The 13,368-nt window shown below is 38.8% G+C and overlaps 1 long non-coding RNA gene across 1 annotated transcript; it reads right to left on the reverse strand.

The window, feature by feature from the left end:
- Positions 1-9,021: 9,021 nt before the first annotated feature.
- LOC131692321 (uncharacterized) lies at positions 9,022-11,417 on the reverse strand. The gene is made up of 4 exons (XR_009305958.1): positions 11,087-11,417; positions 10,779-11,023; positions 10,519-10,699; positions 9,022-10,463 (listed from the first exon to the last, which is right to left on the reverse strand). It is a non-coding gene; the product is annotated as an uncharacterized LOC131692321 (long non-coding RNA).
- Between the last annotated feature and the right edge of the window lie 1,951 nt (positions 11,418-13,368).

Consider the following 13,368-nt stretch of genomic DNA (forward strand, 5'->3'; position numbering starts at 1 on the left):
ACTTGGTTGGAAGTCGCGAGATTTACGATTGAGGCACGACCAACCATCCGACCGACTGGTTGCCGCGTCGGTTCGCGGAGTTCTTGTCGTGTATGTGGTTGGAATTAATACGGCGATGAAGGAAGTACAGTGAGAGGGCAGATTTTTGACGCTGGTGGTGGGTGGTTTAGGTGTTATTGTTGATGAATAGAATTTGTTTTGCTATTCTTTTAACTTTGTTGTCATAATTTGAATGGAGCAAAGTTTATACTTTGTGCAACGAATGTATTGATTCGATTTCGGCAATGCGGGATGATTGTAGTGACCGGTTTTTTTTTCAAAACTAATTGTTATTTCGACTTCTATCGTTTGTTTCTCACATTTCCTGTATTCTTCATAACTTATCACTTATCTCCTTTCAATAGTTTTTCTCATTCTTTCTTCACATTCTATTTTGTTGCGTTTTCATTAGTCTTTTCTCCTTTTTGCCCATTTCGTTTTCTTTTAAATTTAATCTATTCTTTCTTTCCATTTTTGTATCACTAATACCTGCTCTTTATAATTTCATTTATGTTCCCAGTTTAGTTATTTTAATTTCAATTGTTTTGTCTAGTATTTCAATAATGTTTCTTGTCGTTTCCATTTATGTTCATATTTCTTATTACTGTAATTTATTCGTGTATTTTCGTTGATCAATTTTACGTTTTCTTCATTCCGCATATCTTCGTTCTTTTTCCAAAATTCTAATAATTGTAGATTTTAGATCTAGTGTATTTGTGACAGTTGGGTCAGGGGATGGATGCAGAACAGGCGTATTTTATTAGTATATCTCTAATATACTCTATCTATACTCATATAGGAACAAACGTACAAACGCTCGTGGCCTTTGCGATAGCACAAACCTGGTTACAAACGCGACCAGGCAATTGCAATCATCTACACATACTTACGCCCGCGATTTCACCAACATGTAAACACCCCGGTAGTTAAGTAAACGTAGCCCCTACAAACTTCCAAACGCGGTCACAAGCATTAACCCACCACTCGCGCGATCATGAAACGGTCACGTCCGGAAGTCTAAACTCTGTCCTAGCAGTCTAGATTATTGCCTTTAGTTGAACCAATCAAAAAAATGACGCTAATTTCCACTAGACAACACCTTCCATGGTGACATGACCTGGAACTGTAGTGATATGGAAGATCCCACTTTCTTCTAGCATCTAAACCGTACACAAAAAATTAAGCATTAGATTCACGGTCCACGCGTGATCATCCAAGAACACACACGAATATGTGAAAGGAGCACGGTTTTAATATAGAATTTATACACATACACGTTAGCACACGCGACATACAAACGCACACGCGATCGAACACGTTAACGTACAAATGCTCGAGTCCTTCGCGATAATACACGCGATCGCGAGTCCCTACGCCCACACATACCTGAACCGTACAATGAATATCGCATTCAGAATCACGGCCCGCTGCAATTACCCTGAAGCAGTGTTTTAGTGGGCGCCATTCGCCTGTCTCATCTGCAATTGTATTGTGTGATTCTGACGGGGAGCTCTTCCGAGAACCTAGCTCCTACAGCTTCAGTAGGACAACGCTCGAAAAAAATTCTAGCTTGCCTTTTCATTTTCTTTTCAGTATTGTTCACTTTTTCCTTGTAAGGTTTTTTTATTGGTTCCTTTTCTGTTTCTACCTTTTCGTTTTGCATTTTTACTTTTTCTTTTGCATGTTTCCTCTCTTCGGTTTGCTCTACTTCCCTTTCCATTTTTTCTTACTATTTCATTCTTCTATTTTAGTTATCATCTCAATTCCGTTATTTTTTTATTTGAGTATCGCTTTCTTTTTGGTGCCCTTGATCTCGCAAGTAAATCATCGTATTTTTTAAGCTGGAGCAGAAAAATTGTCGGAGTATTGAGTTAGCCGTTCTGCAATCTTTTTCATTTGTCTTTAACCATGATTCCTTTTAATGTAGAATACATTTAAGGTTTCAATATAGGGGTCCCGTTTCAAAATATCGGCTGCGGCGCCGCGTCAGATTTTGAACGTTAATAACTTTTATCATACTTAACAGAATGATTTGATTTTTAGACCAATTTGTTGCAAATATGTTCCTCTATGCTGTATTAAAATTTGAAGTATGTATAACATGTACTAATAACAAAAAAATGTGTTTTGAAAAATCTTTCGAAAACGACTCGGAAAAGTGAAAATTTTCAGCCCATCCCGCACAGAGCCGTCGTTATGGTAGACCAACCGAACAATAAAATAATGAAAAGTTTATATATAGGTCCATTACATGTTTGTTCGTATGGTTATTCGCATTGGGTTGCTTGACGAGAGCACTTGGTGGGGGAAAGACGGCATATTCCTTTGGTTAGGCCATTAGAAGCCGGACGGAAAGGAAAGGCTCATGCACGGCACGAGAACGAGCGAGAAAGCGATAGTAGTGCATATTAGCGCGATTATATAAATATCTGTCGGTCGGTTTTTCTCATCATTCGTATTCGTTCAAGCACTAGCAAGCAGCCAGTCCACCGAAGAAAAGCAGTCGGCGATGACGACGGCGGAAAAAGTGCCCCAGCTACTGGTGACTCATCGCAACCCGATCAGGAACTGTCGCCCTGCAAGAATTTCGCCCCAACTAAAGGGCAACAGAGTAGGCTATCGTTCCAGCGTCTGGGTCGTGAGATTGTGCAGGACTGCAAAGTCGAGCTACGCTTACAAAGCTCAGTCGTAATGATGCCCCGAGAAGCCAACGATGCCTACTTGGTCGGTTTGTTCGAGAATGCAAAATAGTGCTTTCTAGCTCACCGTGTCCGCGGGGAGTGCGTCTGAATTATGCTCCCGCAATAAAACAATAAACGGTTCTTTACAGGACCAATTAATTGTGTTCTAATAAGAGTTAAACTGAAATTTACATTTTATGGTGTATAACAAATAATTTTCAGAAAGCAATATAAGAAATACGATGTGTGGAAAGAAAGAAAGAGAATTTAAATTATCCTCTCGCTCGTTTTCGTGCACTGCTTTTCCATTCCTTTCTGCTGCTACTACCATCATAACTAAAACGAATGTGCGTGTTCCCCCACCATCTCATGGCCAGTGTTGCCACAATTGCATGTCGCTATAACAATTTGAATTATTTTATTGATCCTCTCTAGTATTGATAAAATATAGAACATGCAAAGTACACTAGTCGCATGCTTTTATTCGAACTTTTTGGCAGCCTCCGTTGATTAACTGCATAAATCGATTTGTTTGTGCAGCTCCTTGCTAGTAGCAAACTAAATAGCCTTTATCAGCGCTAACAAATAAAACAAAAGAATTTAAATTTGTGAAAATCTTCTCCTTCCTTCTTTTCAAATCTGCAACATTCTTTGAAAATATTGTTGGAATGTTGTTATTGAAAAACTGAACATGCAAGTTTGCTAGCACTGGCCACTAGATTGAAGGCGATGGAAAGACAGAATATTCGTTTTGGTTATGCTAGTATTGGTAGCCGAACGGAAAGGAAAGGCACAGGAATGGCACGAAAACGAGCGGGAGAGCGATAGTAGTGCTTTCTTGTGTTTTCATATATGAATATTGGTCGGTCGGTTTTTCTCATCATTCGTATTCGTTCAAGCACTAGCAAGCAGCCAGTCCACCGGAGGAAAGCAGTTGGCGATGATGACGGTCCGCAAAAGTGCCCCAGCTACTGGTGGCCCATCGCAACCAACTACCGATCAGGAACTGTCGCCATGCTAGTATTTCGCCCCAACTAAAGGGCAACGGAGCAACTAATCCGCTGGCTAACATTCCAGCGTCTGGTTCGTAAGGTTGTGTATTACTTCAAAGTCGAGCTACGCTTACAAAACTCAGCCGTAATGAAGCCACTGATGTCTACTTGGTCGGTTTGTGGGAGTGGGCGTAAATTACAATAAAAGCAACGGTTCTTTTCAGGACCAATCAATTGTGTTCTAGTGAGAGTTAAACTGAAACTTTTATTTTAAGGTGTGTAGCAAATTTTCAACAAGCAACATAATACGTTGGGTGGAAAGAAGTAGCTTGCACACGGAACAAAAATTTAAATTATCCTCTCGCTCGTTTCGTGCACTGCTTTTCCATTCCTTTCTACTGTTATTATCAGTATTACCAAAACGAATGTGTTGTTGCATGTGTTTAAGAGAAACGTTGAAGTCGCATGCTTCTATTCAAGCTTTTTGGCAGCCCCCGTGAACTAACTGCATTAAATGATTTTTTGTGCAGCTCCGTGCTAGTAGCAAACAAAATGGCCCTACCAGTGTCTGATTCGTGAGATTGTGCAGGATTTCAAAGTCGAGCTAAGCTTATAAAGTTCAGCCGTAATGGTACCCGAAGAAGCCAGTCTTGTCGTTTTGTTCGAGGCTACAAAACAGTTCGCCAGGCACGTAACTATCATGCCAAAAATATCCAACGATCCAGCGCATCACCATCAACACCAACGCCGATACCAAAGGTTCTTTTCAGAACCACCATTATTACCATAGAGAATTATTTGAAAATTTCCCATTCAAACGTGATTCTGTTGAATATTATTAGATTTAAATTAACGTCTCGAATTGAAATCACGACGCTCCGGTTCTGTGACAGACATTACCCACCCATCTTTTTTTATTGTGACCACGACACCCCATTTCAATATTTCTGAATGAACAGAAGGTCGAGTTTGGAAAGTTTGTAACTTTCATTGTACTTAACCAAATTACACAATGTTCGCACTAATGATTCAGAAATATGATCAGGAATCTTCTGTTAGATTTGTAAGTATGTATAATTTACATGAATAAAGAAAAATTGATTTTCAGGAATCAATTATTATCTGTTCTTCCATTGGCCAGTACTACGCGACTTCCTCATGCTAACAATTAATTTCATCGTTAGCCATCTCCCTCACCAAGGCCAACAACGCCAACAAAACCGGTCCTTTTCAGGACCACCATCATTTTTGTAAAGAATAATTTGAAATATTCCTCGCCCAAATCACCTTTTGTCCGAAAATTCCAATGAGTATCAACATATTTGAAGAACGTGTTCCTTATGTATTCTACATCTCTCCGGTTATGTCGCAGACATTACCCACCCATCTTTTTTTTATTAATTTTCAATTTTTGTTTTTATTTCTGTTTTTTTCTATTCCTTTTTCTGTTCTACTCTTTTCGTAATTCTTCCACTTATTTTCTTTTCTCTATTATTTTACTGTCATTTTCTTATATTTATTTTATTTTTTGGTTCCTTAAGCTTCCTTTTTTCTCATGTTCTTTTCCGAATTTTGGTTTATTTCTTCATCTGTTTGTTTTCATTCTTTTTATTTTCCTGTTTCTGTTGTCCTTTCCCTTCATTCCCATGTTTTATTTTTATGTTATTTTTTCATGTTGTTTTCTACAATACTTCCTTTCAACTTAAGTTTCTTTAATGGTTTTGGTTTTATTGCTATTTATTTATTGCTTTAACAATTATTTTCGGCTACTTTCCGCTTGTCGTTTTTCTTGTTCCTTTTAATTTTTCCATTTGTATTGTTCACTGTATTTCTTTTTATTTTTCATTCGTTGCGCCTTTTCTTATTCCATTTTGCCTTTTTACATTATTTAATTTATATTCATTTTAAGTTTACGTTTTTCATGTGCACCTTTATCTTCTGTTTGTTTCTTCATTTTTTTGTCATTCTTTCTCGCTTGTAATTTGTTTTTGTTTTTTTGTAGTCTTTTTTGTTATTTCCTTTCGACATTTTATCCATATTTTCACTTGATTTATCTATTTTTATGATTTCTTGACTCGTTTTACATTTCTTCTCGTGCCTCTCTGTTAACTTCCATCATCTTGTTTTTTTTCGATTTACTTTCTGCTTTATTTTTCACACGTTTTTCTTTTTCCTTCTTCTTTCTTTTGTTGGTTTTTGTCATGATTAGGCATTTTTGCCATTTGAACTGATCTTTTCATTATTTTTTTTTCTTTTCTACTCTTGCAATTAACGTTTTTGTCTTACCATTTTGGTTTGATTTTGTTTTTCAAATTTTTAAATACTTTTTGTTTTTAATTTTATCTTTTTCTTTAGTTTCTGCGTGTTTTTCGTTCTCCGTTGATAGAATTACTTTTTTTACTTTTGGAACCATTTCTCTCTCTCACACTCTCACACACACACTCTTTCTTTCTCTTTCTCTCCCCCCCCCCCCTCTCTCTCTCTCTCTTGCGATCTGTGTTCATCTGTGCGTTTTAATTGCGTTTTCTCTTCTTCGTTTTGCATATTTCTTTCTTAATTTTCGTTGTCTTATTCTGCATTTCTTTTAATTTACTTTTCTACAACATTTGCGCTATTTTGCGATCGTTCCGTCACTTCTTTATTTTTTCTTCTTTCCGCATTTTTCTTTTTTATCTTATATTCGTTATATTTTCTTTATCCATTGTTCGATTCAGTTCTTCTTATTTATTCTTTCAATTTTTTCTGTAATGTAAACTTTTTCAGTTTATTGCTTTTTTTTATTTCAATTATATAGGTTTCAACCTTAAGGTCATTCGCCTCGCTAAATCTCTTAGGAAAAATTTCTAACCCTATGTGCTGGGTCGGGACTCGAACCCAGGTGCGCTGCGTACAAGGCAATCGATTTACCAATACGCTACGCCCACTCCCCAGTTTTTTGTTTTAATTTTATCTGTGTCTTTCCTCTTCTGTTTTATTTTGTCGCTATTTTCATTTTTATTGTTGTTTCCGTTGTTTGTTCTATTTCCTGTTTTCTTCTGATTATTGTTTTTATTTGCATCTGTGGGGTTTCCCCTTTTTCTTCTGTTCTTACTTGTTCTTTAATTCCGCTATTATTTCCTCATTCTTTTTTTCTTTTAGCGTTTCTCTGTTTCCCTCGTTCATTTGTTTTATTCTCCTTCCATTTTTGCTTAACCTTTGCTCCTATCATGTACATTTTTTTCGATTTTCTTACTTCTCATTGTTTTTTTTTTTTTAATTTTTTTCTTCTCATGTTTTGGTGTTTCATTTCTTTTAGTTCTTTGTATTTGTTGCCATTTTTTCACATTGTTTTTTTGTTTGTCTGCTTTGATATTTTTTTTTCCTATTTTGAGGCTACTTCTTCATTCCTAGTGTTTGTTCTTTATTTTCGCGTGTTGCCGTCTAGTTTTTTTTATTTTTTTAGGCTTCGTCACGAATATTATTCAAGCCGTCTAGGTTGATGCTAGCTAACTCAACGTGATGGTCGAATTGGCTCAAAATAATATTTGGGCAGCGGTTTGTAGCAATAGCGTCACCTTCTCGTGGAGTTCAACGGGCAAAAGTGAACCACGGGATTCTGGCCGCAGAATGCTTTGCAGTCAACAGATGCACCTTAACTGCAGTAGAAGCATATCTCAAGCGCAGGAAACGAATTGTAGATGGGCTGATACCGGGTTAGGAAGCAGAATGTAACGGTCGAAGCGCAAATCGTACAACAGTAGGAGTTGCCAATGACAATTCCACAAGTATCCTCCGATGGTTAGCGGTAGTTTATTGTCCCAAATCGCAATATTGCCGTCGTCCTCTTTCAAGGTCCAGACAGTGTACATGAAGATTTTGGCAATTGTTTCGATGAGTACGGCAAGTTCAAGTGGATCAACCAAGATTGGGATGTATGACGATGCGAAGCGGATTTTCTTTATCGATGATGGTTTCCAGTGTAGCTCGATGTAGTTAAATAGATCTTTGTATCCCGAGCAGTCTTCCCATAAACATCGACAAGTTTGCACCCGTGTACAAAATTTCGAGCACGCGTTCAACCTCAAACATGCTTTGCCTTTGAGTACAGGTTTGCATCGAACACCAAACCCAAGTGAACGATGTGCAAACTTAGGTTTAAACACCGTGTACGTACACCGTGTGCGTACACAAGAAAAGCATGCACAAAACAGAATGCGTCAACGCTAGTGATGATGAGTGAGAGAAAGAGACAACTAGTGTGAAGATCCTGTGTGTACGAACACCGCGTACGTACATGGGGTTCGGATGTGCAGACGAACACGTGCACGTGTTTTGGTACGCATTAGCGCGTTCGAGTTTGCATACGAAATGTGGGTATAAGATGAGCACAGAACTAGAGCGAACATGGTGTTCGATGTTCATTTGGGAAGACTGATCTCGAGGAAACAAAAACCCCACCATGGTCATGGCCCTAATGCATTTCTATTTCACGATATTTTAGTAGTGTTTAAACCGAGACCAAGCATAAGTATAGTCCAGTAGATCCTATATAAAAACCCTATTTTGATGTATTTATGGCTTATTGAGATCATTTTATGGTGTTTCGATGGTTGTGAAGCATAGCGAGAACGAATATTTTTGGTCTTTTTAATAGAGCTGGTGAATGAGATCATGAGAATTTTCTCGGGTAGTGTACAATTTCCCGGCGAAACTTCCTTTAGTATTGTTGTCCTTTTAAAAACCACCCTTAGGATAACAGCACGTCGAACGGTTGTTTCTGCGTCCACAAGAGAACAGATCATCGACCTAAAAATCCCTACGTAGTACTTCAGCTACTTCCAGGTACTCGTTCCGTGCTTCGCCGGTCAGTTGCTGTAGAAATATCGATCGAGGATATGGTGCGTTGGCTGTACCATACGTCAAGGTCATCAGCTCGAGGGTATTCATGAAAGTGTCGAAGGAAACTCATCGAACGATTCGCTGAAGTGGAGTGTTCTGTTCGTCTACCTGGACTTGTCGGTTCACATCTGCTTGATGTCGGTGATCAACATGACTGGGCTTGTTGCAAGGTTCGTCCAACTAGAACGCTTGGATCCGTCGAAAACTGTCCTCAGTTTTGTCGTCGTGCTATCTTCCGGTACTACAGAGTATTACTGAAGTTGTATCTTTGGCGACGATACTGTCGATAAAAGTCAGGACTACGAGCTAAACAACCCTTCCGGTTGTAGCTTCTTCGGCGGAATAGCAAAAACAATTCCTTCTTCCTAAGACCAACATTGTTCCTTCAGATGATGCACGTCATTGACGGTGTTAACATTTGCTACGGCGATTGCAGTAATCGGCTGACCGCGAGAAGACCTTACCGACGCAGCTCAGCCAAGAACGGATTTCATGAGTACGGGAAGGGTGTCCCCAAACGGAATTAGAGCTTTGAACAAGTCGAAAAATATTTCTGCTCTCGAGATGAGATCAATCGGAACTGCAGAATGACGGATCAGTTAGCTGTATACTCGGCGAAATCTCCCAGGACGAACGATCAACGGGAGTCTACGGTGGGTAGATGGAAATTCTGCGAAGACCCACAAAATCCAAGCTGAATTAGTCAGTACCGGGCCTGTGTCGACGATTGACCAACGCCAGCGATCAAAAGATGGGCTTTCTTAGTTCTCTTTTCTTTTATGGTTCTTTTTCTATTTCCTTAATTTTTAGCTATTTTTTTCTTTTTATTAATTTAATTTTTTATTTTTACCACAATCCTTACCTGTTTCGTGTTATTCATACTTCTTTGTAAACGTTTCTTACTCCGTGTTACTGGTTTATTACTTCTGTTTTTCTTTTCAGTTTTCATAAATTTTCTTGTTCTATTTTCTCTTTCTCCGTTTCTTATTTACTGTTTCATTCATCATTAACACAAACGGCCTCGACTAACACTTCCGCATAGCCAAATCCATTTTGTCCAGATACTTCTTCACTAGTTTGTTCGATTGTTGCGACTTCCCGACTCAAAATGCGGAACGATGATGCCCGCTTTCCATCGGGCTTCTTCTCATCATGCTCGCGCAGCACCCGGCAGGTTTTCCTTCGATGCTCTCACCTTTTTCCAGAAGTGGCAGCATGTTGAAAATGTCGGATCTGTTATGTCCAAATTCTTCGCTTCGGGGTGGAGAAAACAATTCCATCGAGCGTAGTTGATTGACTGTTTTCATCAGGGCTGCTGTAAATCAATTGATAACGCTGTCAATTTTTTTTTCTGTACACAACAGGGTTGCTACGATTGGCGATGCATAGGTGGATTCACCAAGCAGGGTATTGTGCAAATCGGTTCTTTCTTTAATACATGCGTTTAATCCTAATGTTTTCGTGTTATCACCTTTAGAGGTTAGAGGCTACCTAGGGAGACATAGATTGGAGCCATCTAATAACAATTACTATTACCTCTGCTATTTGTGACCCGAAAGATGGTGTTTGAAGACAAAGAGACCATATCCTCTGCCAGCCGTGATCAGCGGGTGGGTGAATTCCATTCTTATAATCAAAGCTTGTTGTTGAACGAATTAATGACAAATCCTCTGTTTGTTAATCAGAATTGCAAAACATAAAAATAGAAGTGACTGACTACTGTACTCGCGTGCTCCTGACTTGGTCAAGGCAGTCAGATACCATACGGAGCGAAAAGTGCGTCAGTTTTTGCTTTAATCAACAGTTGATTGAATGTGCGAAGAATTTGAATAAGGCGTCTGTTAGCCGTATGCTTGAATGGAAACTTAGTTTTCTGTGAGAAAAAAAATGCTACAAGTTACAAAGTTACAAGAAACACAAGAGGTCACCTCCGGTTGTTAGTGAAACTGTTTATGCAGCGTTATAGTTCCGTTTTTTTATCTCATTCAACCATGGACTCAATCAACTGAACTTTCAAACACACCTAAGAATACGTTGACCTCCATAAATAAAATATGGAAGATATACATAATTATACGTAACGGAATTCATGGATGGATGAGGCTTCCCCTGGAAGAACAATTTCCTATTAGCATAATTTTTCTATCCGCAACGCGCGACCATTAAACGCAAAAAACATAAACCTTACCTCAATTCAACAGCGTACACTCTTTCTGCGCATTCTAGTTTCGCCGGAAGGTTACCGATTCTACCATATCTAGGTTACCTTCACACACACCGACAGCGACCGGGGAGAACATTGCGAGCATAATCGTCCGTGACCATGATACCTACATATCCCCTAGAGGCCTTTACTGTAGCGAACGCGAGAGCGTCGCTTGTTTGTTATTTCTGATCGAAATCGTAGCAGGCGTGTTCAAATCAATCCTAAATCTGACATATAAAACGGTTCCCATTATTTTACCAGAACAGATCACAAACACAGATTAAACTGACCTTCGCCGGCGATACAGGAACTAATCATAATCCGACCGAAGGAAGCAACAAAAGCTGACTCATCCAACTCTCCTCCTACCACCGGTGAGGTGAGCGTTCAACTTCCTAGCAAGTCCAAATACTGTAACCGATTCTCATTCAATGATGTCAGCAACCGAAGCCGGTACGAAGAAATCACGCTGACTCCGATTCTGATTGCGATTACGATGTGCGAGAGTCCGGAGGGCATTGATGCTGTCACCATTCGTAATAATAAACAGGTATCTACCTAATGTAGGTATACGTATATTGAAAGACAGTCGGTTGGGATCGTAGCAACCATTGTACTGTGTGGTGTATGGTAGAACCTGTTTTTTCTTTCAAGCCACGCCAAACACGAGCAGACCGCACAAAACGAGCAGTGCGAAAAAAAAAGTTGGTTCATCGTTCATGTAGTAAGCCGGTGATCGCACGCAAGGTAAACAATAACAAAGTGTACGGAAAACCATGACGACGAACGCGAAGCTGATTCGGTTTGAGAGGAATTGAATTCAGTTGTTTTGAACTGATGTTGTTTTCTGATTTTTGTTTTCAATTCAACAAACTTGAAACTTAACAGTATTTTAGTCTCGATTTTCTTTAAAAACATGCGATGGATTTTTTTGTATTACGACACTGCTCTTTCGTTGGTGTTAATCGGTGCTACATTCATTCAAACGAGTTCAATGATTTCATTTTTTATACAACACCAGTCTAATGTGATATTATAACGTGTGACAAAAAATTGGTTTTCTGAGACAACTATCTTCAATCTTCATCCTCATCTTTCCTCAGTCGAAGCTTGACGAAATAAATACATTATACCACTTTCACATTAATATAATTCCATCACCCTTCTATTCTATGTTCAGTCAGTTCTGTTTTTCTATTTCATTTTTTTCCACCACTTGCTTCGATGGGGGAAAAGAATGAAATAAAGTTACGACGCCATCACTCAGGGCGGCTGGTGGTGCACGCATCGGTGAACTGAATATATCGTACCAATATGGAATTATGGTTTGGCACTTTCAGCTCTGAGCAAGCTACATTGCACTACAGGGAAGGGACAGTTTTCATACCCTCGCAAGATTCGTGAAATTTGATAGGTCTTGCAAGGGAAAACCCAAAACGAAGACGAGATTTTTAATTAGAGACATGAAAGAATTTAAAATAATTATTCTTAGAATTATTTTCGCTGCTAAAATTTTCTGGTACTCAAATTTGAATGGCATTGATTGTATTAATCATGGTTTTTGTTGTTTCAGCTACCAGAATAGAGATTCAAATGATAATTATTTGCTGTTTAGAAGTTATTTGAGTTGAAAAGGGGTACATCCGAATCAAAAATAAAACTAACCTTTAGAATGTTTACAACGAAGGGCAAACACTTACAACCGAATCTAAGTTCTTTCCCAATTGGATAGAAGTTAATTGTTTATGTACTGTAAACTGTGTAATTGCATTTTATTGTGAGGGAAAATCTGGAACTGCTTACAAGTCGCGCTTCGAAAAAATTGCGCAAAATCCTGACATCAATAGCTTTAAGAGTACCAAAAATGGATCACAATGTCGAAATTTGCATCACTGTATCTTATTGGGCAGGCAATCTGTACCTGCGGAAAGGGAAGTAAAGTCGTCGTCTCAACAGGTATCATGAATGGTTGAATTTACATAACTAAATCCTCCTTAATTGTCTTATCATTTTAGAAGCGGCACAACGGAAAGAAAAACATTTTTTTAGCCAAGTGTATGGAGACACTAAACTACCCCGAGAAACGTTCAATCGAAAGCTATTCGACCAGGATGAAGCGGGAACTCGGAAAGGCGAATGAGTAAGTAGAGAAAGCAAACGGCATATTTAGGAAATGGAAAAAATTGAGAAAATGGTCCTGTTACGGAAACTTTTGGATTTCTTTTGACCGAAACTAGCGAGTTTTAGTGGATGTGGCTCAACCCTGTCATTGTAATTTTTGTTCATAATCAACGATAGTGATTGTTTTAATTTGTTGGATCATGGAACCTTCTGGCTCTATTATCGATGATGATGTGGGCATTCTGCCAAAATTTCCCCCCTGGATGGTGGTAAACTGTTAATCTTCTGCACCAATTGTTTACTTACTGTGCACGGTTTGAAAAACTAGGAGAGTTTACTATGCCGTAAAAATACGCATCGTTCGGTCTGAGCAGGATGTAAGCTAATGTTTCTTGTTAACCAATTAATGACCTCTGTCATTCGATACTAGCTCTGTGGCTTTCGACTGGCA

This window comes from Topomyia yanbarensis, chromosome 1 (genome assembly GCF_030247195.1).
Source record: "Topomyia yanbarensis strain Yona2022 chromosome 1, ASM3024719v1, whole genome shotgun sequence".
NCBI lineage: Eukaryota > Metazoa > Arthropoda > Insecta > Diptera > Culicidae > Topomyia > Topomyia yanbarensis.